General features: G+C 36.5%; 1 protein-coding gene and 1 pseudogene across 6 annotated transcripts in view; both read right to left on the bottom strand.

Moving 5' to 3' along the window:
• The window catches only part of ADGRG6 (adhesion G protein-coupled receptor G6), a 147,441-nt gene that overhangs the window by 95,565 nt on the left and 24,031 nt on the right, over positions 1 to 27,845 (bottom strand). The window lies entirely within an intron of this gene.
• On the bottom strand, positions 15,321 to 16,967 carry LOC308245909 (elongation factor 1-alpha 1-like; annotated as a pseudogene). Its single transcript has one exon. The product of its transcript is annotated as an elongation factor 1-alpha 1-like (transcript).

The following is a 27,845-nucleotide window of genomic DNA, read 5'->3' as shown; positions in this document are numbered from 1 at the left end:
CAACTCTCTCCCTAACCTAGAACTCTGAAAAGCATCCCAGCTCCACAGCTGCCTGTGGTATCTGCTAAGGTGATTATAGTGACTGTGTCGAAGTCCAACTTCTCCCTCTACTCTATTCTTCCTTCACTTTTCCCACAGGTGTTGACTAAGGATAACTCCCTGATAAACCTCCTACATGCTAATCTCAGTCTAAGAATTTGAGTCACAGGAACTCTACCTGCAACATCTGGTCATTTCATTGTCTCATGCTTGATGAAACAATAGGCATTGAAGATGTTCAGTAAAGAATACTCCATTCAAACTGAAGTGATAGAGTAGAAAAATAGTCACAAATGGTATGTTGAGTCACTATTTAATATCTCAGCTTTAAGTTCCCTATTTTAGTCCTCTCTTTAGGCCAAGAAAGAAATTACCTGTATTGAAAAAGATCAATAATTTTATTTCATCAACTCCCAATCAATTCACAGACCCAAGATGACTAATTTAAAGATTACGATGTTTTTCTTAACAAATGTGGAATGCAGAACTCTCCAGACTAATCTAACCAAGTGGAAATTAATTAAATAATTCATTGTAGAGTACTAATCAAAGTATATTTTTGATAAGTATAATTACCTATATTACCAATAAGACTGAAAGTAAATTTTAGGTAACTAGTTATTTTGTGTCTATGAACTCTAAATATCTCAAAAGAAAACTTCATGATTAAGTATTTTTTTGCTCATGTCTTATGAATTTATTGAAGCACAGAAAGAAAGATAGTTACTAAAGTGTATTTTGTATTCACACTCAAGTAGCGGATGCTTTCAAATGATGTTAGGAATAAACAGAGGAGGGGTACTTTTAAATAAGGAATTAGAAATACTATCCTATTTTTACCAAGTCAAAGATACACATTGTTCCTGCTGGAAAAAAATAACCTATCTCATGCCTATATCTAAATTTGCCTCATCCATTTGATCTTATAACATTTGATGTAGAGTCTAATTATAAAAAGGCTTGGCTGATGAAAGCTGAAGTTTTATAATCCCTTTGATGTATCCTCTAGAGGGTTTAACAAACACCATTTTAAAAATATACTGTACTAGAACATAAACCTATCAGTCATCTTTGTTTTTTATTGAATTTCTGGTAAGCGGGTGGTGTGATGGTTCTCAAAACCTTAATTCCACCACTCCATTACCATGTAGCTAATGGGCTCAGAAAAATCCAACCACAAAAACATAATCACAGTAGTTCTCTGTAAAGAGGTACCTGAAACCTTGTTGATTACGACACTTAAAATGTTCCCTGTGAAGGTCAAATTCAAAACATATTTATGAAAAATAAACCTTTATGTTTAGATTTTAAACCTGTTGGCCAGAAAAAACATGGTAGTTTGGTCCAGAATATAAAAAAAAAAAAACTAACATAAGATTCCAGGAGAATATTTAGCTACTTTATTTAAATACAAACTCTTGTCAGTAATTGGGACTTAGGAGGAATGTTTCCTGGGAATTTAGAAATCAGTTTGTTCCTTAAAGTGTTAAATTTTAACTATTTTTCCTTGATACCAACAGACATAGTCATCTTAGAAAAAGACACTATTTCTGAGTGAGACTTGACTGTTATTCAGAAATACACTGAATATGATAAAATAAAAATCTAAGAGCTCAATGGTTATACCTATCTAAGGACTGTACTGGGGGGAAAAGAAAATTCTAGAAAATAGCCTGGTGTCCTCCTACCACCAATTAGATCAAGCATCTCATGAAACTGATACACAAAGCTCATTTGGACTGATAGGGTTAAAACTGGATTCATCCCAATCTTCTAATTCATGCTCAGATCATTGTTTAGTTTCCTAAGTGGACCATCTACTCTTTTAGTTCCTCTGGTATATATTACTCACTATATATCAACAAACTGGCTCATTAAAAGTGGGTTTCTTAAGTAGAGCAATATTGCCATAACAATGATGGAAACAGGGATAATATTTAAAATATTTAATAACCCATAACAATTAGGATCTGGACCCTGACCAATCAGAGTAGATGCTGGCCATTAAAAAGAGCTGAATATGAGTTCTAACTGTGAGATTTCTGTACTTCCCTTTACCTGGAAGTAAACTTTCAATTCCTTATTTAACACTTTTCTTCCCTCTTATATCGTGAAGTCTATGAGCCTGGGGACTGTCTTATTTACCACTGTATCTCCAAAACCTAGTATAATTCCTGGTCTTGGCCCTGAGAATGAATGAATGAGCGAGGGAATGAACAAGTGAAAAAACAAACTAACAAATATTAGCTTGGATAAATCTATCTTTAAAAGATGGCTACATTTTTACAGTGGGTTCAAATCAAACTTCTGAGCCTTTAAGGTGGAGGGTTACACCAATTCACAAAGGCAAGGAGTAGCCTTCATTGAGGTCTCATGGGAAACAGCTTTAGCAGCCTTCCGACAGGCAGCCCACTATCCTGACCCAGCCCTGGAGACACCACGATACTTTCCCCACAGAACCTACAGGGAGGTTAGCAATATTAGGAAACAACTTTACATTCTTTGTCATCTCAACATAAATCTATGACAAACAACAAACTAATTTAATGGATTAAGATAATAAGCACATTTTGCCACAATTTTTAGTCTGACCAGTAGTTACAAGTTTGATTTTTAAAAGAGTCACTTGAATCATGTAATAACATAACTTCCCTTTTCGATTCATTCCAGCCGTGGGCAAACTACGGCCCGCGGGCCGGATCCGCCCGTTCAGCTGTTCTATCCAGCCCGCGGAGCCGAAAGAGCAGAGGGTTCTCTTGCTCTCCCCTCCGCTCCTTTACTTTGAATTTATATTAGTTCACACAAACTCTCCATCCATGCTTTTGTTCCGGCCCTCCAGTCCAGTTTAAGAACCCATTGTGGCCCTCGAGTCAAAAAGTTTGCCCACCCCTGCTTAGCCTCAAACTATTAGCCATGTTGCCACTGGGAAAATGCATTTCTAGTTGATGGAATTATTTGATCATAAATTCACATGAAACATGAAATACACCATCTTAGAGGGTTATATTCAGAACATGCTGGGTGGGGGGTAATATTCCTTCCCTTTTTCATGTCAAAAACACTCACTAAAAATCCATGTATTAAACTGACATGTAAACCAGAAAGACTATTTTTGAATTTAGACACAGTTGATCATGATGTGAAAAAGATTTCTCACCAAAAGAGCAGAGGTTTAATATAGTGTTTAATTTTGTATTTACAAACAAAACTTTTGCTCAGATTTTCCTTATGTATATGGTGTTTATAGTGATCAGCCAACAAGTATAAGCAAACAGCCTTCACTATGGCTGCCAACGATGCTAAGGTATTTTTTCAAGTCATGTACATTTCCCCCTAGTCTGGTTCTTAATTGAAAACTAAAGCAAAATTAGGGACAATTTCATTATTCCACTAAAAACTGTAGCACATTTTATCCTCCTTTGCTATTCTATAGGAAATTTTTCAGTCATGAAAAGCTTTTAAAATGAAAAATGAATATTTCTCAAATCTCTTCTGACTTCATAATTGATAATATTTTACAATCCAATTATTGAATGCCCCATAATTCTAACATTTATTTGAGCTGGTTTGACTCTTAGTTCTCCTATGCTCTGGACTCATGTACCAGGAATTACTGAAATGGGAATAGAATCAGTTCATTTCCTAGTATCCCCATCATCTAAAAGGAGTTTCAAATATCTTGTAGTCATCAATCTATTTTATTACAAGACAACTTGATAATTATAATTCTAGACTCATATTGAATATGTTAGATTTGTTAAAAGACGCATATGTGCCTGTGTGTGTAGCTCCTCTATGCATCCTTTCCATTAAATCTTACCTACCAATTATTGCCTAACATAGAATGAAAACAAAAGCTTTTTAAAAAATATAGTTTTAAAGCACTCAGCTACTTTAACAAAAGGTTTTAGAGGAGGCAATACCTCCTAATATATCTCAGAGTATCAAATGTTTAAAGGAAACATCAGTTAACTAGTTAATTGTAAAAGTTATTAGACTGTTTAGCCTCAGAAATTTCCTTCCTGTGAGAACTTTTTAAATATCCTTCTTCACTATTTTCTTTAAAATATAGTTGTAAATGCCAAGTTAATTTTGAACACATCTAAAAGATAACGGTCATACCTTTTAAGTTAGATTTTTTAATGTACTGTAGACATGACCTAGGATAGCTGTGTGTTGTGCTAAAGTTCATGTAAAATATTCAGAATGTATTAACAAAGCATTTCAAATACCCTTTTACTATAAAGTTATAGTATAAAGAAAAACTTGTTAGATAGTTTCTTTTCAAGTATGTTTTTCTTTTAGAAATTTGAGTTAATGTAATCTTTTTCTTATCACTAATACTTTGGAAACAAAACAATCAGTGACACCATCTAGAGAAGTCTCCCCCACCCCACACACACATTTCACAGAGTAATAAATCCAGAATAATAAATCATGTGTTAGCATGTAAGCTAGATCTTTCTGACTTCTCTCTGAACTTCAGTCTTCCAATGAAAAGAAAAATCCAGTGGGAACTGTAGCTATTGTTCAACAGAGGTATCTTTCATACATTTCAGTTAGCATTTAGATAAACTTTAGAAACAGGAATTCAGTGCCATAAATTTCAGGTAATAATGAAGTTTACCAAATACAACACTATGCTTAGGACTAGGGTTTCAATCCATGCGAACACACATTGAGAACTTCCGTTATTTGAATTTTGTTTCCTTTTGCTAGATAATTCATATAAAATGTCTTGAATTTTTGTACTATATTAAAATGAAAACTTAAGTGAACTGTAAACTTTCATGTCTTTGGATTTGGTCTCTAAAAGTTATAAATGATTATCAGCTTGAAAACTAAATGTATTTCCCAAATTGGTTGACTCTTGCCCTCTTCTTCAATGGTACTTAAAATATTAAAACTATATTGTTCAAACATAAAATTCATAATTTAAAATTTATAATTCCACAATCTCAGATAAAACTTTAACTTGTATATAATAAAAATATGTATCTCTAAAAACATTACCTTTGTCTCTTTCATAGAAAAATTTCACTAGTGAGATTATGAGGGGGAAAAAACAATTTAAAATAAACAGTAAATAAATATCATTCGTCAAAGATGCTGATACCCCTCATTTGTATTAAAAGTAACAAATATAATTTGTTTTTATGAAAGTTATTAAAAGTAGAATTTAGATTTGCTTAAAGATATTTCACTATCTCTGCTATTAAATTTTTTAAAAGTATGTTACTTTTTTAGTTCCAAGTGCACTCTTTATTCCAAATAACCAGGTTTTAGTTAAGTTTGTGAATATGGTATTTATTTAGGAATTATTAAAATTGTTAAATAACAATATAGTAAATGAATTTTATATAATTGTTAAAAACACATCTCATTTTGTAAAAAATATAGGAAACAAATATCATAAAGAGATATTTAAATTTTTACCTAGTTTAATATAATAAATCCACTCATGTGTATATAGGAGTCATGTTGTGGTGCATATAAAAGTAACAATACATGACTAAATCAGAAGTCACAATGTCATCTTTAATCTCAGCAAAAATTTTACTTATCTAAATATATTTTTAAATAAATAAAATTGGATCTTATTATTTTTCTTCTTCTATATAGCTAAGTGTGCATTTACTGTGGAGAGATGATAATTTATGCCAGATGTATATGAATAAACCTAATTTCATTCATTTTTCTATTGTTTGACCAGTTTTAAGGAATTTTAATAATTTTTAAAAATTAGTTATAAGATTAGTAAACTTTAAATAAACTCAAGAGGATGATGGAAAAAACTATCAGTTTTGTAGCTTACAAATTTTGATCCTGCTTAAAAAAAAACAAAACAATCAAAATGGCTAGTTAATTATGAAATTTTCTATGTTTTATTTACTAGTAGTTAATAAAATTTCAATAAGAATGCTCAAGAAATAACAAGTTTCATAATAAATATTTTCAAGTTAATGAGAGGGAAAATTTCTCCTAAAATTCCTTTTGAAAAATATAATGTGCGTCATGGAACAATAAATTCATGCTATTTTCCCCCTGATTATCAAGGATATTTATAATTTCTCATTTTGAGTAGTAATGATCACCACACTACAACATAAATATGGACTGAGAAAGCATTGTGGAATGGATCTCCTCTGGAATTTGATTTTTGGAATAAATCCGAGATAAACTTAGTTTCTTAATGTTTTTCCTTTCAACAATTTTCTCTGGCCTCTGGAGAATTTTTTCCACTCAGTTTTACATTACCACTTGCTACATCTCTCCAAAACTCCCACTGCCCTGCTTGCCTTCCCCTCTATTTGATCCTCTCTTTGCACACAGTTTCTTAGAGCAGCAGGCTCTTTTAATTACTTGGGTCACCAAACACTGGAACTAGGAGCATCTTAAGAGATGAACTTCAGTCAAAGAGTGTTTTCTAGATTGACCCTAAATGGCAAGCCTTCTAAGCACTGGGTTTGACATTCACAAAACAGTTTTGGAGGCATTTCAATTAGTCAAGTTCCAGTGATCAATTTTTGTTTGTTTTTTAATTCGGTATTCATTTGTAAAATACTCATACAATTATAGACTTCTAATTGGAGTAGAATTAGAAAGCATATACTCTACTGTTTCATTTTATAATTTAGAAGGAGAAGGAGAAAAAGGAGGGAGAGGAGTAAGAGCAGGATGAGGAGGAGGAGAATACAACCTATTCAAGGTCACATAGCGGTATAACTATGATTAAAATCTTGCTCTCAAATGAGTTTTCCATTCATATTTCCAAGCAAACAATAAACCAAGGTCTTGATTTTCCATTTAAAAATGTTATGTTCTTTTATTACAATATGTTAGGCAGCTCCCTGAGGCAAATACTACTGATAACCCAACTGAACAGTTAATAAATACTAAGGCTAAAGATAATTGAGTAACTGCTGAATCACAAAGCTTGGAAGGCAGAATCAGGATTCAAACTCAAGGATTTGGCTCCAGTCACCCTAGGAACAGTCCTATTAATTACCTTCAAATAGAGAAGTCAGTCCTAGGTTGTCATTTTCTTTTTTAAAGACCTTTCATTCTAAAATCTCTCTGACTCTCTGATCACATTCCTTTTTATTTTTATTTAAGACATCTTTTCACAATGACTTCCTAAACCAATTCCTACCGCTCCATTTTATGCAACTATTATTTCCTGTAAATATTAAAAATGTTATAACCTAAGTTACCCTGCAATTCTTCCAAGTCCAAGATGACCAGGAAAAATAATGTAGAGGGACAGGACTCTACTCATCTAAACCCCTTAATTTCCAACGAGAGTATCCTTAGAGACCTATGGTAACAAAAACATACAGTGTATGTTTAGACTTCAAATAAATGCTCTTAGCTTTTAAAGGTTGGACACTTAACTCAGAAACTTCATTGATTAAGATTTAAAGATTTCTCTGATTCTACTTGGACCCAGTGAGGCAACAAGGATGTTTCTCTCTCTGGAAAAGTTTACAATTCTAAGGGCCTAAGAAATGGAAATACCTTATCTCTTTATTTTACTCTTAACTCAAGGGTAAGGATATATTCTTCTGAATATTTTTCTTAGCACATCCAAGTTTTGTTTTACATGATGTACATAAGAGCACTTATGACTATACTAGTGGCCCTGTGCACGGATTCATGCACATTGAAAGGAAATTAATTAGAAGAAATATTTTAATATCACTATTCACCCTTTCTCTATAATAGAAGTGTCAACCAAATTCACGATCGACAATGACAGATTGAATCACACACATGCGAAAGGCGCCAGCGAGAGTTTATATGTATCGCACATGCACGAGTCAACTTAGCCTTTTATATATATAGAATAATTAGACCTGCTTTCTGACTTAGCTAAATTTTTTCCAGCCCAGTGAAGCACCCCAAGTTCTCTTTCAGGTAATTGTCAGCAACACAGCAGTAAATATCGACACCAAGCAAATTATTATTGTAGATCACACAGGGAGAACAAAGGATAAAATATTTAACCGCAGCAGTGTTTGACTATATTCTGCACAGTGAGAAAACCTGAAGTCATTTTCAAGGTCCACCATTTCTTACTTCTTTTCAGTCGCATCAAGTTTCTAAACTTTCTAAATCTCCATTTTCCAGCTGATGAAAAGAAAATAGGATTCTACCGAGTCTCCTATCTACCTACTCCAGGACTTCTGTGAGGATCAAATGAGATGAGGCACCGGAAAACGCTTCAAAGACATTTGATTAAAGTGTAAAATGTTTGCACCTGGGTATAAAGTAAGTCGTGTTCCTGGGCTAAAAAATACTCCAAGGAAACTAGTCTCTAGGGAAGGAAGCCAGGCATTGCTACGTGACGTCATTACCTGGCACCCACAGTGACCGTTTCTGGGCTGGGCTGGGCTGTATTTTACACCATGGGGTCTAGACAGCATTGGCTGCGATTTGGTGGGCTGTTGCTCCTGGGTGGTGGCAGGGCCTGTGTCCCAGTTGAGGGGAGCGGAGTGTTGCTATGTTGGCGCCAGGTCCACAGTGCTGTTTCTTTGTAAATGGCCTGTGCACCTCAGGGCAGCTCTTGTGTTGAGCATCTGTCTCCTTGTGGTCAGTGCGCGTCTCAGCAACCATTCGGAATGTTGGAGGGACACTTAGCATATTAGTCTTTTCTATATATAGATGCTCTGCAACCACATACTTCTAAATTCTTACAAGTGACCTTCCTATCATAAAGCCTATAATGAGCTGGACACATACACACACTGTGAATTGAATAAATACAGGGTTATTTATGAACAGGGAGACTTGTACATATAGATAATCAATAAATACTTGGTATGTATAAATAGACATAGACAGACATTTATTCTTAGGAATACAACTGCATTGCACATTGTCTTCCTTGAAAAATAACATGCAGCAATAGTTAGTACATCAGCATAACAGCACTTGTTAATCTGACACCCACTTCTAATGTTCCTCTTTCCACAGCTGTGCAGTTACACACAGGAAAGGCAGCCTGGCCACACCGTGCATATAAACTATCTTCATGCAATACTTATTATTAACGAGACAAAATAAGAGGTTAACTTCATTAAACAAGAGTGGCTTAGCACCACCTACTTTTGCATCTAAATGTGTCTGCAGATCAAAAGTCAGAATTTCTGATGCCAACCACACCTGCAAAACACATGCATAAATAACAATACAACAAGATGGGAATGCTTAGCTTACTGCATTAGGTTGAAGAGTATTACTCTGGAATAAAAGGGGGGAAAATCACCTGGTTTCTAAAGTTTCAGTGATGTAAGCCAACCCAGAAACAATTATTTGGCATTAAATACAGAGAGTTGTAATGAAAAGATGAAATAGGTAATTTCATAATGGTTTTTATTCTTCTAGTGAGGTACATAATTATCCCTAAAGTCAAAATATTCAAGGAGCATGGATAGTCTTAAGGAAGGCCTGTTTACCATTGCTGAGTAGTCCTTGATATCACAAAAGGATTCGGTTTTAAAACATAAGACAGCATCAGTAACAACAAGGAATGACAAATCTGGGCTAGCAAAGCAGAAATAGAGAAAAAGAAAGGGCCAAAGTTTGTATCAGAACTCATTGTTGGCACTGGAGAGGAAAAGGAGGGGTTCTCATTTTAGTGTGGTTTCTAGAAAGCTCTGAATCAGCTCTGATACAATCATGCTCCATGGTTCCTAAATCAAATCCCTAGTTTCAGTGCCTCATAATAATTTCTACTGTGCTGGTCTGCAGCTTCTCTGGAGGCATTCGCACTGTTGTCACACCTTCAATGCCAGTGGGTAGCTTACAATATAAAAGAAAGTCTCTACCTGGCTGGTCCTTGCACAAGTTCTAAGTAGTCTCTTAGCCTCCTGTAAGTGGTCATGAAAGCTTGTGCACAGCTAGTGTCAGATTCTCAACAGTGTTCCTGTCTCAAAAGTGTGAAGAACACTATTAACGAATATAAATGTTTAAATTAATATCTGAGATTCATACAATAGCTGGTTAAAACAGGTGACAGATTAATAACTGTCCTGGATGTGAAGATTTCAGATTATAGAGATAAAATTCTTACATCAGTTTATGAGTTAATACAACGTTAGTCACATCCAGCGGGGATGTGGATGTGTTTGTGTCTGCAAGGGAGAAATTTGACAACTTTCTGGAACAATTACTTAGCCATTGAGAGAATGGGTTGCTTTATATTTGGGTTGCTTCCAACTTTGTAAGTCTGTGCATGTGGTTATGTGAGTGGATGGCTGGATGGAACGATGGATGATAGATGTTGCTATTTGAATTAGAAAAAATCAATTTAAATGATTTAATTACATATCAGATGAAATTAAAAATTTTACTTAACTTTTTTTAGATTATTTATAGGATCATATATATAAATCTAATAATGTTAACTATATTATAACTGTTTATAAAATGGTAATTACCTTAGAAATATTTTTGCTGAGGACACTGTATTAAAATAATATAAAAGTGCCCTAACTGGTTTGGCTCAGTGGATAGAGCGTCAGCCTGCAGACGCAAGGGTCCCAGATTCGATTCCTGTCAAGGGCATGTACCTTGGTTGCGGGCACATACCCAGTAGGGAGTGTGCAGGAGGCAGCTGATCGATGTTTCTCTCTCATCGATGTTTCTAACTCTCTATCCCTCTCTCCCTTCCTCTCTGTAAAAAAATCAATAAAATATATTTAAAAAAATAAACTAAGCCTTTAAAAATAAAATAAAATAAAATAATATAAAAGAAAATTAATTTGGATACTTTAAAGTTTTATGGCTAAGATAACTTTGATGATATATTAATGTCCAGTTATTAGCCATTATTTAAACACCAAGTATTTGTTTTAAATTTTTAAATTTATGGAATATAATAAATTTACTTAGAACGTACATTAAGAATTATTTAGCTACACCCAAAGAAAATTGTACATTCTCAACATAGTTTCAGAAACAACTTTAATATATTAAAATCAAATATTTATTTCCATAACTTCAATATAGTGTCCAAGACACAAGGCATTCAAAATTTATTGTCAGAATATTTGTTCATCTTCAATGTAAGACACATACATGGTGGGGCAAAAGTAAGTTCCCAGCTGTAAGTGTGGGAAACAGTGTTTATTCTTGTATTACTATTTACTAATTACTAGAGGCCTGGCGCACGAAATTCATGCGTGGGTACGGTCCCTAGGCCTGGCCTGTGATCAGGTCCATGTTCCCCGGCTGCTGGCAGCCACTGCCACCCACCCCCAGCTCCCCGTTCACCATCGAGGGATCGGAGCCTGCTGGCCAGGGGGAGGGACCGAGAGGTGGTCAGTGCGCCTCATAGCAACTGGTCGAGCAGTTATTCTGGTTGTTCCACCATTCCATCAATTTTCATATTACTATTTTATATATATAGATTATATTAGTTTCCATATGAATTATAAACCTACTTTGCCCCACCCTGTATTTGAGTTATGTCATACATGCAAATAAATGATTAGATATTAACTATTAACTAGTAATATTGATTTTAGCTATAGCCATAGGGGCCCCTGTGGAGATACTCTAGAATGCTACCTCCCTCAGGTAGGAAGCTACCTCCATATATGAGGGTGGATTCAGTCTGAGCATGCCCAGTGATGCCTTCTACAAATTCCCAATCATTTATGTTCCTCCAGAAGTAGTCAACCTGGAGCTCCCTTTATAGGGAGAAACCATCAAAAGAATGGATATGTTTCTCCCTAAAATGCAATGTTGCCATTTTTCTGGTTTGTTTTGGTTTATTGCTTGAGTCATATTGCAGCATTCACTAAAACAGCCCATGTAAGATTAAAACAGTAACACAATCTATTTAAATTAGACTGTCAATAGATAAAGTACAAAATTCTTCTTAAATTCTGATGCCATTTGAATACTTCTGGTAGATAGAAATTTTGTTCCCCCCGAGAGTGCTGGGCTCTTTTTGGTAACACATAGTCCCAAAATCACAAAGAATACCAGATCAGGTAAGTCTCAAAGGTACATAATATTATAATAAAATAAAAGCATATTATCTTAAAGAATGCTAAGTGGCAAGACATTTTGAAGATAAAAATTGGATAGAATGCTCTCTGAAATTTACTCAGAAAGAAAAAACATGCCCCTAAGAGGTACCCTGTAGTGACAGGGACACTGGGCTGGTAGACACTGCCCTCCAGCTGGTCCTGAGCCTCACACACCTGGAAGGTGAAATTTTGGGGTGGTCTCCAATCCTAGGAAGTGCAGCCTGACACAGGGATTGAGAATCTGAGATTAGAAAACAGACTGACCCAGAGCCATTTCTCAGCTCAATTCTTACTTCCATTTGAGGTTGGGCAGTTCAAAATCTCTCACAAACTCAGTTTGCTCATCTGTATAATGACAATAATATCATCCCTCTAAGGTGGTTGTCATAAAATAAGATAATATAGATGCATATGTGTATTTATATTCATAGAAATAGTGTATTTGATTACAGTAGCATATACTATAATTGATACAATGTAACAGGTGAGCTACTTGAACCAAGGATTGCCCAGCCAGTATAGCTTAGTGGTTGAGTGTGAACCTAGGAACCAGGAGGTCACGTTTCGGTTTGATTCCCGGTCAGGACACATGCCCGGATTACAGGCTCGGTCCCCAGTGTGGGCATGCAGGGGGATTATCTCTCAGCATTGGTATCTCTCTCTCTCTCTCTCTCTTTCTCCTCTTCTCTGAAATAAAAAGAAATATATTCTTTTTTTAAAATAGAGGCTGAAGTTTCAACTAAAGCAGTTATTTATATTTACCATATCAGATAGGAAAACAAACCAAAAAAAAGCAAACCTTTACTCCCCAATGACACTCTTATCTGTATTTATATGGAAAGTAGTTGTGAGGAGAGACTGGCCCTTTCTAAAGCACTATTTAGACCAGCCTTGGGCAAACTACAGCCCGCGGGCCGGATCCGGCTGTTCTATCCGGTTCTCTTGCTCTCCCCTCCGCTCCTTTACTTTGAATTTATATTAGTTCACACAAACACTCCATCCATGCTTTTGTTCCGGCCCTCCGGTCCAGTTTAAGAACCCATTGTGGCCCTCGAGTCAAAAAGTTTGCCCACCCCTGATAGACCAAAGTCAGTCTTACACTGAGGCTCTCACATGCAGGACGACATTTCAGACATGACTGGAAATTCCACACTAGTGTGCTCCAACTGTCCACTTCCCCCCGAGGGGAAAAAACAAAAAGGCAGGAGCAACATCATCCTCCAATGGAGCTTGGCCCAAAATCACAAATGAAGTTTGACTTGAGAGAAATCCGAGCTAAAGTCTGGGAAAAGAGAAAGCTGCTCACGCGGGCATAGGGGGGCATTGCTATAACCCACCAGGTGGGGGGCGGGGGGGTAGGAGGGTGGGAGGGTGGGGGAGACACCATGAAAAGCAACTTGAAGTAACAAACCAAACTTTGACTAATTCATAATTTGGCTGCTTTTCGTTCCTTAACATTTACAAAATTATATGGTTAACCCAGTTCCCAAGCTCTCATGAAGGGTGGTTAGAATCCTTCAGACTCAGATTTTTCCTTACTTCCCCCCTTTACAGTCTCTCAGAGGGCCCCTAACCACATTTTCTTGAAATTCTCTTCTTTCTCGGGTTCCAAAAAAATTACTCTAGGTTTTTCTCCTTGTTCATGAAGTATTCTTTTAGTTTTTTTATTCTTTAAGATCAGATAGATGATTTTCCTTCTCATTCTCTATATTTTGCTAGTCCCCAAAGTTCAGGTCAGAGGTCATTCATCTTTTCCCCTGATAGTTTCTCCCTTTGGAGTTTCATCAAATTTGATCATTTCAGTTCCATCCTCTATGTAAATAACTCCTAAATCTGTGTCTCAATTCCTGACCTCTGTCCCATGTACCAATTGTGCAACTGTGACCATCCGTTGGATAAGACAGCCTGTCTTCACACCGATATCCTGTAAAACTTTTCCCCCCATGGGTCCCCCATTTCAATGAAAGACCACTCTGTCCTCCCAGGAGCTGAACTCTAGCCTACTTCTGTTCTAGCCTGAAATTTGTCTCAACTAGATGGTCTATCCCTCCCTTCCAATTCTTCTCCTTTCTAAACCTTCTTTCCTACCACTACCAAAATTAGTATCTGTGAAACAAAACTCATCATGTCCATCTATTAAAAAAAAAAAAAAAAAAAAAACCTTCAATAGAAATCTGGTGCCCATGAAAGGTCAAACATCTGAGCCTGAAATACCTGATACTATTTCTGACTGTTTTTTACTTAATACTGCCCTCAAGCATGTCAAACTCGTGGCCGGAAAGTGTTTGCCTGGAGCTCCTTATACATGTTTTATGCTTATTCTGTGTACGCTCTTTCCTCTGGCAGAATAATACTCAATGCAACTGGTAGGCTCTTTCCTCAGTGTGTCTGTCCATGGTAAATCACCTTTATTCATTCTGTTGAGGTTTATTATATTTACCATGGGCTTTATCCAATATGACTTTCAAAAGATTCTCATACTAGTATTCTGGTTATTTTCCTCTAATATACATTATTTTGCACTTCATTTGATTACTTCTTTTTAAAGGATCATCACAGCTAATCTCATTTCATAAGCCCAAATCTCTCCCAGTGTATATTACAGGATATTTGTGAAAAACAGTAAAACTTTGAGTATGAAAAAGAAATAAGGTGTAACCAAAACAGTCATAGAATCACAGAATCTTGGCAAGGGACCTTCGGGTTCATCTGATGCAAACAGTAACCCAATGCTGGTACCCCCGAGGCACCCCTGCCTGACAATGTTCTGGCTGCTGCCTCCTCTCCAGTGAGGGGAAGCTCATTCCTGTGGGGAATAGGACATTCCATTGTTGGCAGTTCTTATTGATAGAAAGTTCTTCCTTGCTCTGGGCCAAGACACACTTCCTGGTCACTTTTCCTCATTACTCCCAGCTCTAGTGCTACAAACACTTGGGTTTCTGTTATTTCTGGAGAGTTAGGTAATAGGACTCCCACAATCTGTTAATGTTTGCAAATGTACCGTATTATTTTAAGGGGCACAGAATGGCACGGACAATCTGGATCCCCTAGCTGCTAATCATTGTACTAAATGTCTACTATATCTGGTAATACTGACTAGTTTTCTTTCCTTTCTTATCACTTTCTTCCTTTGGCCAAATTCACTGCTTTGATTCCCTATTTCTTTTTCTTTTTTCTCATTAAACTTTGTTATTTTAATGGGTCTCAAAATTCTGTGACAGATTTTTGGTCATGTTTCTATTAAAAAGTACTGATTTTAAAAACTAATAACTTAAAAACTGCCACACACACAAAAGAACCAAATGGTCCACAAAACGTTCTCCTTTCCTTCTGAAGTTTGACGATGCATTGTAATCATTAACCAGTTTTTTACTATTAAATTTAAATGGCCAATTGAGACAGTTCTGAGACCGTTCTTCCACCACTAAGACTGGGGTGGCAGGTGTTGGGAATAATATTCATTTAGCCTTCTGAGCTTCTGGGCAGACTTGGTGACTTTGCCAGCTCCAGCTGCCTTCTTGTCAACTGCTTTGATGACACCCACAGCAACTGTCTGTCTCATGTCACGAACAGCGAAACGGCCCAGAGGAGGGTAGTCAGAGAAGCTCTCAACACACATGGGCTTGCCAGGAATCATATCAATGATGGCAGTACTTCCAGATTTCAAAAACTTGGGGCCATCTTTCAGCTTTTTCCCAGAACGACGATCAATCTTCTTCTTCAGCTCAGCAAATTTGCAAGCAATGTGAGCTGTGCGACAATCCAGCACAGGTGCATATCCAGCACTGATCTGGCCTGGGTGGTTCAGGATAATCACCTGAGCTGTGAAGCCAGCTGCTTCCATTGATGGATCATTTTTGCTGTCACCAGCCACATTGCCACGGCGAACATCTTTGACAGACACGTTCCTGACGTTGAAGCCCACATTGTCCCCAGGAAGAGCTTCACTCAAAGCTTCATGGTGCATTTCAACAGACTTTACTTCAGTTGTAACACTGACTGGAGCAAAGGTGACCACCATGCCGGGCTTGAGAACACCAGTCTCCACTCTGCCCACAGGGACAGTGCCAATACCACCAATTTTGTAGACATCCTGGAGGGGCAGATGCAGGGGCTTGTCAGTTGGACGAGTTGGTGTCAGGATGCAATCCAGAGCTTCAAGCAGTGTGGTTCCACTAGCATTGCCATCTTTACGGGTGACCTTCCATCCCTTGAACCAAGGCATATTAGCACTTGGCTCCAGCATGTTGTCACCATTCCAACCAGAAATTGGCACCAATGCTACTGTGTCAGGGTTGTAGCCAATTTTCTTAATGTAAGTGCTGACTTCTTTAACAATTTCCTCGTATCTTTTCTGGCTGTAGGGTGGCTTAGTGGAATCCATTTTGTTAACACCAACAATCAGCTGTTTCACACCCAGTGTGTAGGCCAGAAGGGCATGCTCACGGGTCTGTCCATTCTTGGAGATGCCTGCTTCAAATTCACCAACATCAGCAGCAACAATCAGGACAGCACAGTCAGCCTGAGATGTGCCTGTAATCATGTTTTTGATGAAGTCTCTGTGCCCTGGGGCATCAATGATGGTCACATAATGCTTGCTGGTCTCGAATTTCCACAGGGAGATATCAATGGTGATACCTCGCTCCCCTTTGGCTTTCAGTTTATTCAAGACCCAGGCATATTTGATGGAGCCCTTCCCCATCTCAGCAGCCTCCTTATCAAATTTCTCGATGGTTCTTTTGTCGATCCCACCACATTTGTAGATCAGATGGCCAGTAGTGGTAGACTTGCCGGAATCTACGTGTCCAATGACGGCGACGTTGATGTGAGTCTTTTCCTTTCCCATCTTGGGTTTGAGTTAATGGTGGTTTTCATGACACCTGTGTTCTGGCGGCAAACCCATTGCGGAAAAATAAAGCTAATTCCCTATTTCTTATAAAAAATGTTCTTTCTAGCTTCCTCATTGGGTTAGTCCTTCCATTTTTTGCCTAGGAATTTTCTATTTCCTCTAATTACCATATTTTATTTCTAGAATTACAAGTTGGAGTGTCATTCTTTGGGGGTCATCTTAGAAACGGTCTGAAACAACCACAGAACAGACTGCCATACCCAATTCATTGGGAGTTATTGAAAAACCTACTTTCCTCCCCTAGTCAACAATCTGTTATCATTAATTGGTGATAACTGATACCAGCTCTCCTTCAGCAAACACCACTAGCTTGCCTATATCCTGTTCATTGAAAAACTTCACTGTAGAATGACATAGGTATTTTTAACCCATCCTCAAAGAATCAGAACATTAAGTACTATTTCTAAGTTCCAGAACCTGAGTTTTAAAGGTGATGAAGGTTAATTAATCACTCCAGTTGGTTTGACTCTAACACCCACTCTTGAGTACACCACACACTAATATGAGGAAGAATTCACTGAGAGTCAAGGTCTGACATATTGTATGATTCTAATGACATATGCAAACAATTAGGAAATAGTAAAAATAGTTCAGAAAGGATATAACCCGGAAAAAACAACATTAAGTATGTTTAATGATGAATTAAATGAGTCAACATACACAGCTCCTTTTCTAAGCATCTGAGCCTCCCATTCTGTCCAAAACTTGTTTCCTGGTTGGAATTGATCCCTGAGACACTTATTAATTGACCAAATCAAGCAGGAAAATCATTGAATGTTATCTCAAGTCATGTATCATATTATCTTTGCTGTAAAATTTGAGGTAAATGACAGGATCATTCTTTTCCACTAATTATCAACATTTGGATAATGGAAGCTGTAACCATCTCCTCTCTAGCTTTTAAAACAGGTCAAACACTTCTGAGTCAGTAAGGTGCCAGGCTATTTTTATGTCAGGAGACTTCCTAATGAAGCGGGGCTAGGATGATAACTAGACAGCACACTGATGCTGCCATATGCTCAACGTTCAAGGCATCTGGACAGAAGCCCTTTTCTAAGAGGTTCAAAATCTCCTAGTGGCCTATTCCCTCATGATCCTTCATCTCATATTATGGTTCTTTACTTGTTTCTCTTTGTGGGTGAGAAAGGGACTCAAGGGTTTTCTCACTAATTTACATAGAGTGATTTACCGAGGAGGTAGATCTTGATAAAACCCCAAAGATAAATAAAACAGATGTATATAAAATAGTCTGTCTTTATCTCTCTTGCAAAAGCTATCATTTCTTGGCTTGGTAAATAATCATGTTTTCTGTCCACACAATCTCTAAGCCTCCCTGCAAGATTTATAAGGAAAGGAAATCATTTCCTAGAGAAACTGCCTTGGAATGAGGTGGCTCATTATCTAAGCCAGCAGACTGTCAACTCTGCTTAACTCAGACTTCCTTCACAAATGAGGCAAAAAACATCCTGGTTAAAAACATTCTAGTTTAGTAAAGAACAGAGAAAGGTCACCAAGCCAATATTTACACAATTTACTTTTATTAAATAAAAACAACTTCCCATTTCTATGAATGTGACTTAATACAGATGTTTAAAAAGCTTTATGAATTGAATTAGAAGAAATTTTCATTAATATTCCAGGACATGCTACCTACCCATCACTATGCTAGCAAGAACAACCTCTCTGCTGCAAGAGTTCTGTATCCAAATCTTCTGCAAGGAAGGTTGGGAACCTACTATGTATCATGGATATTTAGCCATCTTAAAGCAATCAATAAGGGGTAACCTACTCACATTTTTATATTAAACTGTGTTACATCTATTTTAAGAATAATTCTGTGCCATACCTGGATTTTTATATGCTTCCTTTTGTTCTGAAATGCCAAAAATATGTATTTTAGATTCTAAAAATCTAAAGATCTTTCATTTTCCCATCATAAAGCACTTATTAACACAAGATGTTGATACAGTCCTGAATTGTAAAAATGCCATTACCTTTTCTGAGATAACTATATTTCTTCACATCTCTTTGGCTCAGTGGTTGAGCGTCAAGCTGTGAACCAGGAGAACACGGTTCGATTCTAGTCAGGGGCACATGCCCAGGTTGTGGGCTCGATCCCCAGTGTGGGGTGTGCAGGAGGCAGCCAAGCAATGATTCCCTCTCATCACTGATGTTTCTATCTCTCCTTCTCTCTCCCTTCCTCTCTGAAATCAATAAAAGTATATATTTTTTAAAAAGATGACCTAACATACTAGACAAAAAACTAACATTGAAAACATGCCAAATTCCACAAGCTGTGAATTAAGTTGATTAGTTAATGGGGAGGTGGTGTGTGTGGCGGGGGGGAGTAATGACACATATTTTCCTACTTAGTCATAAGTACACTAAAAAAGAGAGCAACTTCAAAAAAAATAGAGCAGAGGGCAATAGTTTTCATCAACTATTTAATCTGTTCCATTAACCCTACTAATAGTGATCAATAAATATTGCTTTTTAAAAATTTGTTTAATATACCAATTTAGATCTGTAGTCTGTGAATACCAGGGCATTTCAGGATTATTTTTATCAAAGAAACTAAAACAAGGTCACATTAAGGGCATTTCTGACAAGTTTTCTTTTAGAACCCTTTTCAGAGGGTCATGTCATTGTTGGGTCCCCACTGCATTTTCGTCATACAGCTTGATGGTTCCACCAGCAAACACAGAACAGAAGAATCCCTTTTCATGTCTGACCCTGCAAGATGAGATCACAGAAAACCTCACACAAAGCCCATGGGCTGCAGGACATGTTTCAGTGGCCCCAAAAAGACACAGCCCTTTTCACTGAGGCTTTGCTTTGAACTACACACACTTAAGGGAACCATAGGATTCAAGGTGGGGGAGGGGCCGGCGAGGGAAGAAAAACAAGAGGCAGTGTATCTTCTCAGAACTAGGGGCACAGGGAAACACAAAAAAATCCAGGACAACTGGAAAACACTAGTTTAATAGTTATTTCTTACATTCTCTTTCTGCTCAAATCTCTAGAATATCCACGTCATTCAGAGGCATTTCTGCCTTTAACTCCAAAGGCAACTGTGCCTCCCCAGACCCCATCGGAGACTTCAAGGTAAAGGCAGGTTTTGTTTCTGAGCTCCCACAAACAAAACTGTTGACAAAGCCAAGCTATAGAAATGAAGCTTAAAAACCCATTTTCAAAACAATTCTGAACTCTTTTACATGCGCAGGAATTCTATGCTTTAAAAATACTATGCTGCAGTTCCTCTGATGTATAATAAACTGAAGATTGATTCCTCAAGATAACAAGAGCATGTTTTTATGCTCTAGTAATGAAAATGGAAAGGGTAAGTTATAAATTCCTCCTCCTCAAAACCCCAAATTCATGACCATTAGGGAAAAAGGCATATAAACTATTTCCAACTTTCTGCCCACTGAACGCATTCAATAGTACAATGTTATAGTAAATCAGATCTGTCTTGTACTGCATATATTTTCTTTCTTTTCCTGAGGGGAAGGCAAGGTGTCAAACATCATCTGTTCCTTGATTCTGAACAGAGTACAGAAAACTCCAAGTCCCTGAATGGATCTGGTGACACTAGGGGTTAGGGAAGCCCTTTTCTTAATATGGTTTTCATGATTAATGAATGGCATTACCATATTTACTCCCACATCTTTCCGGGTTGCATAAGCCCCTTCTGGCTTGAGAATACCAGGAAGAAAAAATGTTTCACCATTTAATTCCTAACCTCTTCCCTGCCCTGTTTTTCTGCTTTTAAAAACCTTGCAGTGGCAAATAAAAAAATTTCTTCCAACAGAACATGCGTTTTTTTTTCTCCTGGCCAGAGTCTATTAAAGTCAAAAATAAAGGAGCAAAGAGATGCTGGCTGTGGGCCGCAGTGAAGAGTGAAGTTCAAAGTAGCACTCACATATCTAACCTCTACACAGCAGCCTTTCTTCTCCCATCTCCTCTACCCTCTTCTCGTTATAGGTGGCAGATCCTTGGCAGATGCATGATTATGGCCAACTTATGGGAAGAACAAGAAATCTTAAGGAGTAAACTTGGAATGCTTTAGCCACCTAAGTGTTTGAGCCCCAGTGTTTAATGAAAAGAAACCTTCAGTGTAAGAATGCCTTTCCATCACTCACAGGTCCTTTCATTTACCCTTTCATTGAAAGAAGGAGGGAATGCTAGAAGTTGTAGATTACATTCACTTCGTTACAAGTTTCTTTTAGTAAGGATCATGAAAATCTCATGGATTAACAAAAGTAAATACGAAAGGTTGCAGCAGAGGCTGATGCCCAGAAGCCGGATGCTTACGTAATTCTTTATTTCCCTTTCAAAAGTAAAAATATTAGAGGAAAAAAGTGAGTAATATTACCTTCAACTGATTTTTTGGCATAAACATTTTCCTTATACCTATTTTTAGTTATTAATAAATTGTTTAAGATGAAACCAAAACAACTTTTAGAAAGAAAAAGAACAGCTAATGATACATGCAAATAATTGTGCTACCCCTGGAAAGTCTTCTAAATTGTTCTTTTCTTCAAAATCTCATTTTTAAGATCTGTGGTTGAAACAAAATATTACTTTCAAAATAATATTTACTTGGTGAATAATTCTTCACTGTGCAAATTACTTGGCTGGATAATAATAACATTATAGCTAACATTTATTTCATTGGTGCTTCCCAAGGGGTCACGTGGTGCTAAATACATTGCATAAACCCTCTTATTTAATTGTCACAACAACCCTAGGAAGTAGGAAGCATTATGACCTCATTTCACGGAGAAGTACCTTCTCCTGGGGCCACCTCACCTGTAAGCAATAGTACCTGTATTTCAACTCATAGTTTGTCTTCAGAGCCCATGTGCTGAACCACTATACTTTCTAACCTCAAATAGCCAATGTAGGGGATGCACACAAAATTTAAAAAATATTATAAATGTTGGATAGGATCCTTAGATATCTCAGGAGATAAAAATTAAACTTAACCTGAATTCCGACTGCAGTGAATAGAGTTTAACACAGTGGTTCTCAAAATTTAGCTTATATCAAAATCACTAGAGATCTTATTAAAATACAAACTATTGTTCCCCATCCCCAGAGTTTTTGAGTCAGTAGAGTTGTGATGTGCCCAAGAATTTGCATTTCTACAAAGTTCCCAGGCAACACTGAAACTGTTGGTCCCAGGATCAGACCAAACTTTGAGAATCATGCGTACAAACCATCATTCTGGTGATACTTATAGCTAAAACAGTGGGAAAATTTTTGTTGAGTACTAAAATAAATCAGGCATAAAATACATACCCTGACTCCTGGTTATAGTTAATTGGAGAAGAGTAAGCATGTGAACATGTGTGAACCTTCAGTCTTTGCTTGCTCATTATTTGTAAGCCCGTAGACGATTTTCCTCTAACAAAATTAAAAGAACTTGGACTAAGAGCCAGAACTACTTTCTGGTTCTTACTCTACATAGTTGCACTGAACTATTCTTAAAACCAGTTTCCTCTTCTGGTATTCAGGAATAATAATTCCCTTGCTTTTTTCTTGGAACACTGTAAGACTCTGATGAAGTAATTGAATAAAAATACTTTATACACCAAGGAACAATACACATAATAAAGTAGCATTACTGTAATTCTGATTAAATTTGATTTCATCTCAAAATCTAGGACTTTTGTTTTCTTTAGAGATAATTAAATTTTATACCAGTTTATGACTGTTGATCATTATAATGAGTCATGATTAGAGCATATTTTAACTCAAAAATTGTCTAAACAATTGGGCAATGAAAGAGAATTCACTGGGAAAATAGAGAAAGAGTTTATCCTTTATAAAAATAACTGACTTCTGAACAATAAAATGAGCAGAGATTGGTTACCCATTCCTCTTGAGGAGAAAGAACAGAAACAGAGGAAAGGTGATGGGTAAGAGGTCTTTACCACCAGGCTCATGTCAGAGTTCTGGTATTATGCAATCACCAAGAAAATATAATACATATTTCCTACAAATATCTAATAGTTTATTTTTAAACTCAATTGAGTCACAGTGTTCAGCCACAGACGTTTATTCTATGCCTCTACTGATAATATCTGTTTCTTATTAGCACTGATTTTCATACAGTGTTCAGAAACACTTCCTGATATAAAAGGTGGATTTGAACTTTAAATTTGAATTAGGGAATTTTTCAGTTTATAGAAAAAGTTGCTGTTAGGATACTTCCAGTTCCTCCTAGTCCTTAAAAGATTTATTTTTTAAAAAGCACACTAAATTCCCCTTTTTTTTTTCTTCTTCACTATCACTATTTTAAGTGAAGCTGTAGTTCATTTGCCTCATCCTTTATTTTATGAGGCTTTAAAAATTAAAATATTCAAAAAAATAATATCTCATTAATGATTGCATTACATCTGAAAACAACTTAATTAGTAAAGGATAAATACTGGAACAAAGTATTAGAACAAGATGGGATGCTAGTCTTTCATAACCAGACCAAGATGAGAAATTATACTTTCACAATACTCATGATTTGGTACTGAATCATTACATAACATACTAAGAGTTTTCTGTATCCTATCAGTTTCTGAAAGAATGACCTGTCAAGTTATCTAAAAAGGACTCTTGAAGTGAAATGACTTTTCATTTAAAAAATGCACACAAATTCCATAAGTCTACAAAAGAGATTCACAGCCAAGTAACCGTGGACGCCCCACCACACACACACTCCCTTAACCCTCACACAACCTGACTGTATGGGCCTTTCTACAGATGCTTCTGTGATCACTTCAGCCATGAGGTCTCTGTCTCCACCTAATAACTGAGTTTCAATAACAGATGATCTCAGTCTCATAGAATGAGCTTGTCCCTGCATCATTCATTTAAAAGAACAGTGAAGAGTCAAGGGGTACAGAAGAACAAAACATCTCTGTTCTGGATAAGGAGTTAGTATTCAGAGGGACACTCTTCTTGAAACACAATTCAAGACAAAAAGAAGAAAAGAAGCTGAGAGTATGAAAAGTCATAATACTGCATATAAGAAACAATTTGGCCTAATAAGATATGCCAATTATCTATCTAAACGTCTAGTTAATTTTTCATTCCCATTTATTTTTTTGTATGGGAGTTCTGAAAATTCACCAATTTTGTAGCAATGCAGGGAAATGATATCACAAGTGAGAATCACTTATTAACAGTAACTTTCTTGTTAGGAGGGAGTGTGCAGAGAAACAAAAATCATAGCTAGAAATTTGTCTTGATGCATACTGCTTTAAATCAGCCTGAATTACTGTCCCCAGAAGTAACTTGTTTAAAAACAAATAGAATTACTTTAAAGACACATTTTGAAAAAAAATTAATATTCTTTACTCTTTCTCCTATTTTAATATTTGCATGCCACCTCTCAGTCATCTACTTGCATGCATATTTTGCAAATATAGCATAACTAATATTTAATATTGATATTTTATTGTTCTAAATCCTATATGTATTTCTACATTGCAATTATAGTCATTTTGAAGTGATTCATAAAGTAATTTTGTATTAATAGAAGTTTAGGTGGTTCTTTGTGTGTGTGTGTGTGTGTGTGGTGTTTTTTTTTTTTTGTATTTTTCCTATAGATAATATTAAATGAGCATCTTCATGTGTGAAGCTTTTATTTCTATTAAATTATTCTGTTTGGTAAATCTCCTAGTAATTAATCAGAAGGTACAATATCATCTCTGACATCAATCCAGTATGAATTATTTTTAAAAGACAAACATCTAGCCCTGGCCTGTATGGCTCAGTTGGTTAGAGCATCATCCTGTACACCAAAAGGTTGCAGGTTCCACTGCCTGTCAGGGCACATACCCAGGTAGTAGGTTCAATCCCCAGTTGGGATGTGTTCAGAAGCAGGCCAATGAATGTTTCTCTCTCCTTCTCCCTTCCACTCTCTCTAAAATCAATAAAAACATATCCTCAGGTGATGATTAGGAGGGAAAGAATCTACCTTTAATTTCAGCATAATAAATCCAATTATAAGAGAGATAAATCCTTTTTAAAATCTATAAATCAAATGAGAAGCATATTAGATATATTGATAAACATTTAAAGCAATGATTATATGTTTCTAAATAATTCATAATAAGGATATACCCATTTGATTTACAAGAATATGCCAAAAATATAATGAGTTTTGAAATATTTGGCCTTAAGAAATCAAAAATACCAAGTCCAAAATGTATTAACTCCTTATATTGCAAAAACTAAGTTTCCAGTTGGTTATTTCAATTTTAGAATTCTTTTTCCCATGGAAATAACATTATAAAATTCAGTTAAAATTCCAGGCCAATTCATAACAAAGCTAAAACAAAATTAAGAGCAGCTCAGAGTGCCAAATCCACTTAATACCCTAGAGCCTCAATCCAAGATTCTTCTAAACTCTGACCCTCAAGGGAGATGCAAAGAATAAGAAGGTAGAGCTGCAATAAGCATTGTCCCTCTCCTCCTCTCCTTATGGAAGAGGGGAGGGAGGCAGTTTACAGTGGAGGATGTGCTGGGAGCATCCACCTACCACAGGGATACTTCAGTCATGCAAAGACAGGAAAAGGTCAACTTCATGACACTAGCCTTTAAGCCATGTTGTTCTGTTAAGTCCAGTGTTCCTATGTTCCCAACTTCTTTTTAGGTAGTATGCATTTTTGTGCATACATCAACAGAGTCCAAATGAATGAAAGGCAGAATGAACCATCAAGGTTTGCAGCACTCTGAATAATTCAAGTAAGTCTGCTTCATTATGATAAATAAAAAGCATGGATATACCTTCTCTGTTCTGTCACACCATAGCTTTTATGCCTTTCACGTCAAAACTGGAGAATGGATGGGTAACCCTAATCTCATATGTTTCTCTTAAAATAATGTGCTTTAATTCATTTATATAGCAGTACCTACACTCTCTCAGTTTTGGACGGAATACAAAAATAAAGAAGACATGCTCCCTACCTTTCACACATAATCCGGAAGACAATACAAGCATTAATAATCATAAAATACAATTATGGCAACAAAATACTGAATAAGTACAAATTGTTATAGAATCCTAAAGAAGAGATGAAGAAAAACTAAAGACTTAGAAAATACTTTCTGACTCCATTTCTACCTGTAAAATGCTATCCAACAGGTGGTTATGTGAGTATATACATGCATTAAAGTTAAGGAAAAAAACTACCCATCTTACCACCCTCATTTGAAATGCTTCCCACATGAGGAGGCATAGATCTTGAGATGGAGAACACGTTAGTAGGTAGCAAAAAAAGAGAAAAGAGATTTTGGTTGAGGAAATGGTGTAAAGAAAGATTTAGAGGCAGGGAAGCACATCAAATATCAGAAAAAATATGTTTCTAATTTGTTTATTTTTTAGATCCTAAGTAAGAAAACTTAGATGTAGCATAGAAAACATTGGTTGAGGAGACATAGGGAAAGACCTTGACTGTCAATCCATGTAGGCAGTACTTAAATCAGTAACTGAAACCTCTTCAAGGTTCTAGAGCAAATGACACTTTAAGAAATGTTTATATGAAAGTGGTTGATTAGTACATTACAAAGACAGGAGACAACAGCATCAGGTTACAAAGGTTGAGACAAGAAGCAATAAGGGTCTGGGTTAGAATGAAGAGCATTCAAAAAACAAAACAAAACAAAAAACAGAAAGATGCAAGAGATGCTCCAAGATTTAGCAATGGATTAGATCTCAGAGAAGTGTTGCTAAAGGAGAGTCAAAGACACCTCTGGAATGTTTATTCTGAAAGGAAGAAAAATAATGATATCAGCGACACATTGAAACCAGAAAAAGGAGCTTAGCCTGCTACACAGAGGTTCCTGAGAAGCTCCCCTAACCAACCAGCAGTAAATTGATTCCCCAGTTGACCTACTCGCATGAGCCTCTCCTTAAGACATACTGAATGATACAACAAACCAAATATTCTAAACGAATCGTCCTGTGAAACAGCTGCTCCCACGAGTTGAGTTGTTCTTATTAGATTGTTTGTTCCCAGACGATATTTTGCTAGTTGTACTTCCTATTCCATTACAAACATGATTGCATATTACATAAACAAATAAAATAATGAACATAAAAGAATATATGGGCTTAGGAAACCTTGGTTGAATGGTTAGGGAAGTTTTTATAAAGGTAAGGAAAAAATAGCTGATTGATGGTAAAAGTCCAAAAAATAGGATTCTATGTTCATATCACTTCATAAGCAATCGCCTTCCACTGTAAAAAAAAAAAAAATCAAAACTGAAAATCTCTGTTGACACTTTCTGGGCATAATTGATGCAAGAGAGACAACACTGAGCTCCCATGAACAGATCTATCCTCAAAGAAAAGAACTTAACTCTATGTCAAAAGATTGGTATATAAATGTAAGCCTACTTAAAGTTCAAATAAAATGGTAGAGTCTCCTGGCTCCAGCCTGGAGAAAGTAACAAGTATTGTATCATTGCACTTCCAGCATAAACAAAAATATAAGTGGACAAAATATATGAAGCAACTGTTTTCTACTCCTTGAGAGAACAGAAACACATGAGGTGACCCCATTTCTGTCGGACGGAACTTTCTAAGCCAGGTGACTGGAACCCAACAGAAGGAGCGGCTTCACAAGGAAGAACATCCATAAATGTTCCCCATTCCATTATCAGATAGGCTTTTGGCTTCAAAGTATCTCTACAGTATATGAAGACTTTTAAGAAAACAGAATGCTATCCTATTCAATGGCTAGAGCCAATGAGATCATAACTAGTAGCACAGGTCCTGCTGCAAAACATCTGCTACATCAGCTTGTCCAAAACTCAGAAATGAGATCAGACTTTAAGGTAAAAGTTGG

The sequence above is a fragment of the Plecotus auritus genome (genome assembly GCF_963455305.1).
Source record: "Plecotus auritus genome assembly, chromosome: 4".
NCBI classification, from domain to species: Eukaryota; Metazoa; Chordata; class Mammalia; order Chiroptera; family Vespertilionidae; genus Plecotus; species Plecotus auritus.
Note: the sequence above shows the minus strand (reverse complement) of the source record. Positions and strands in the feature narration are given on the sequence as shown.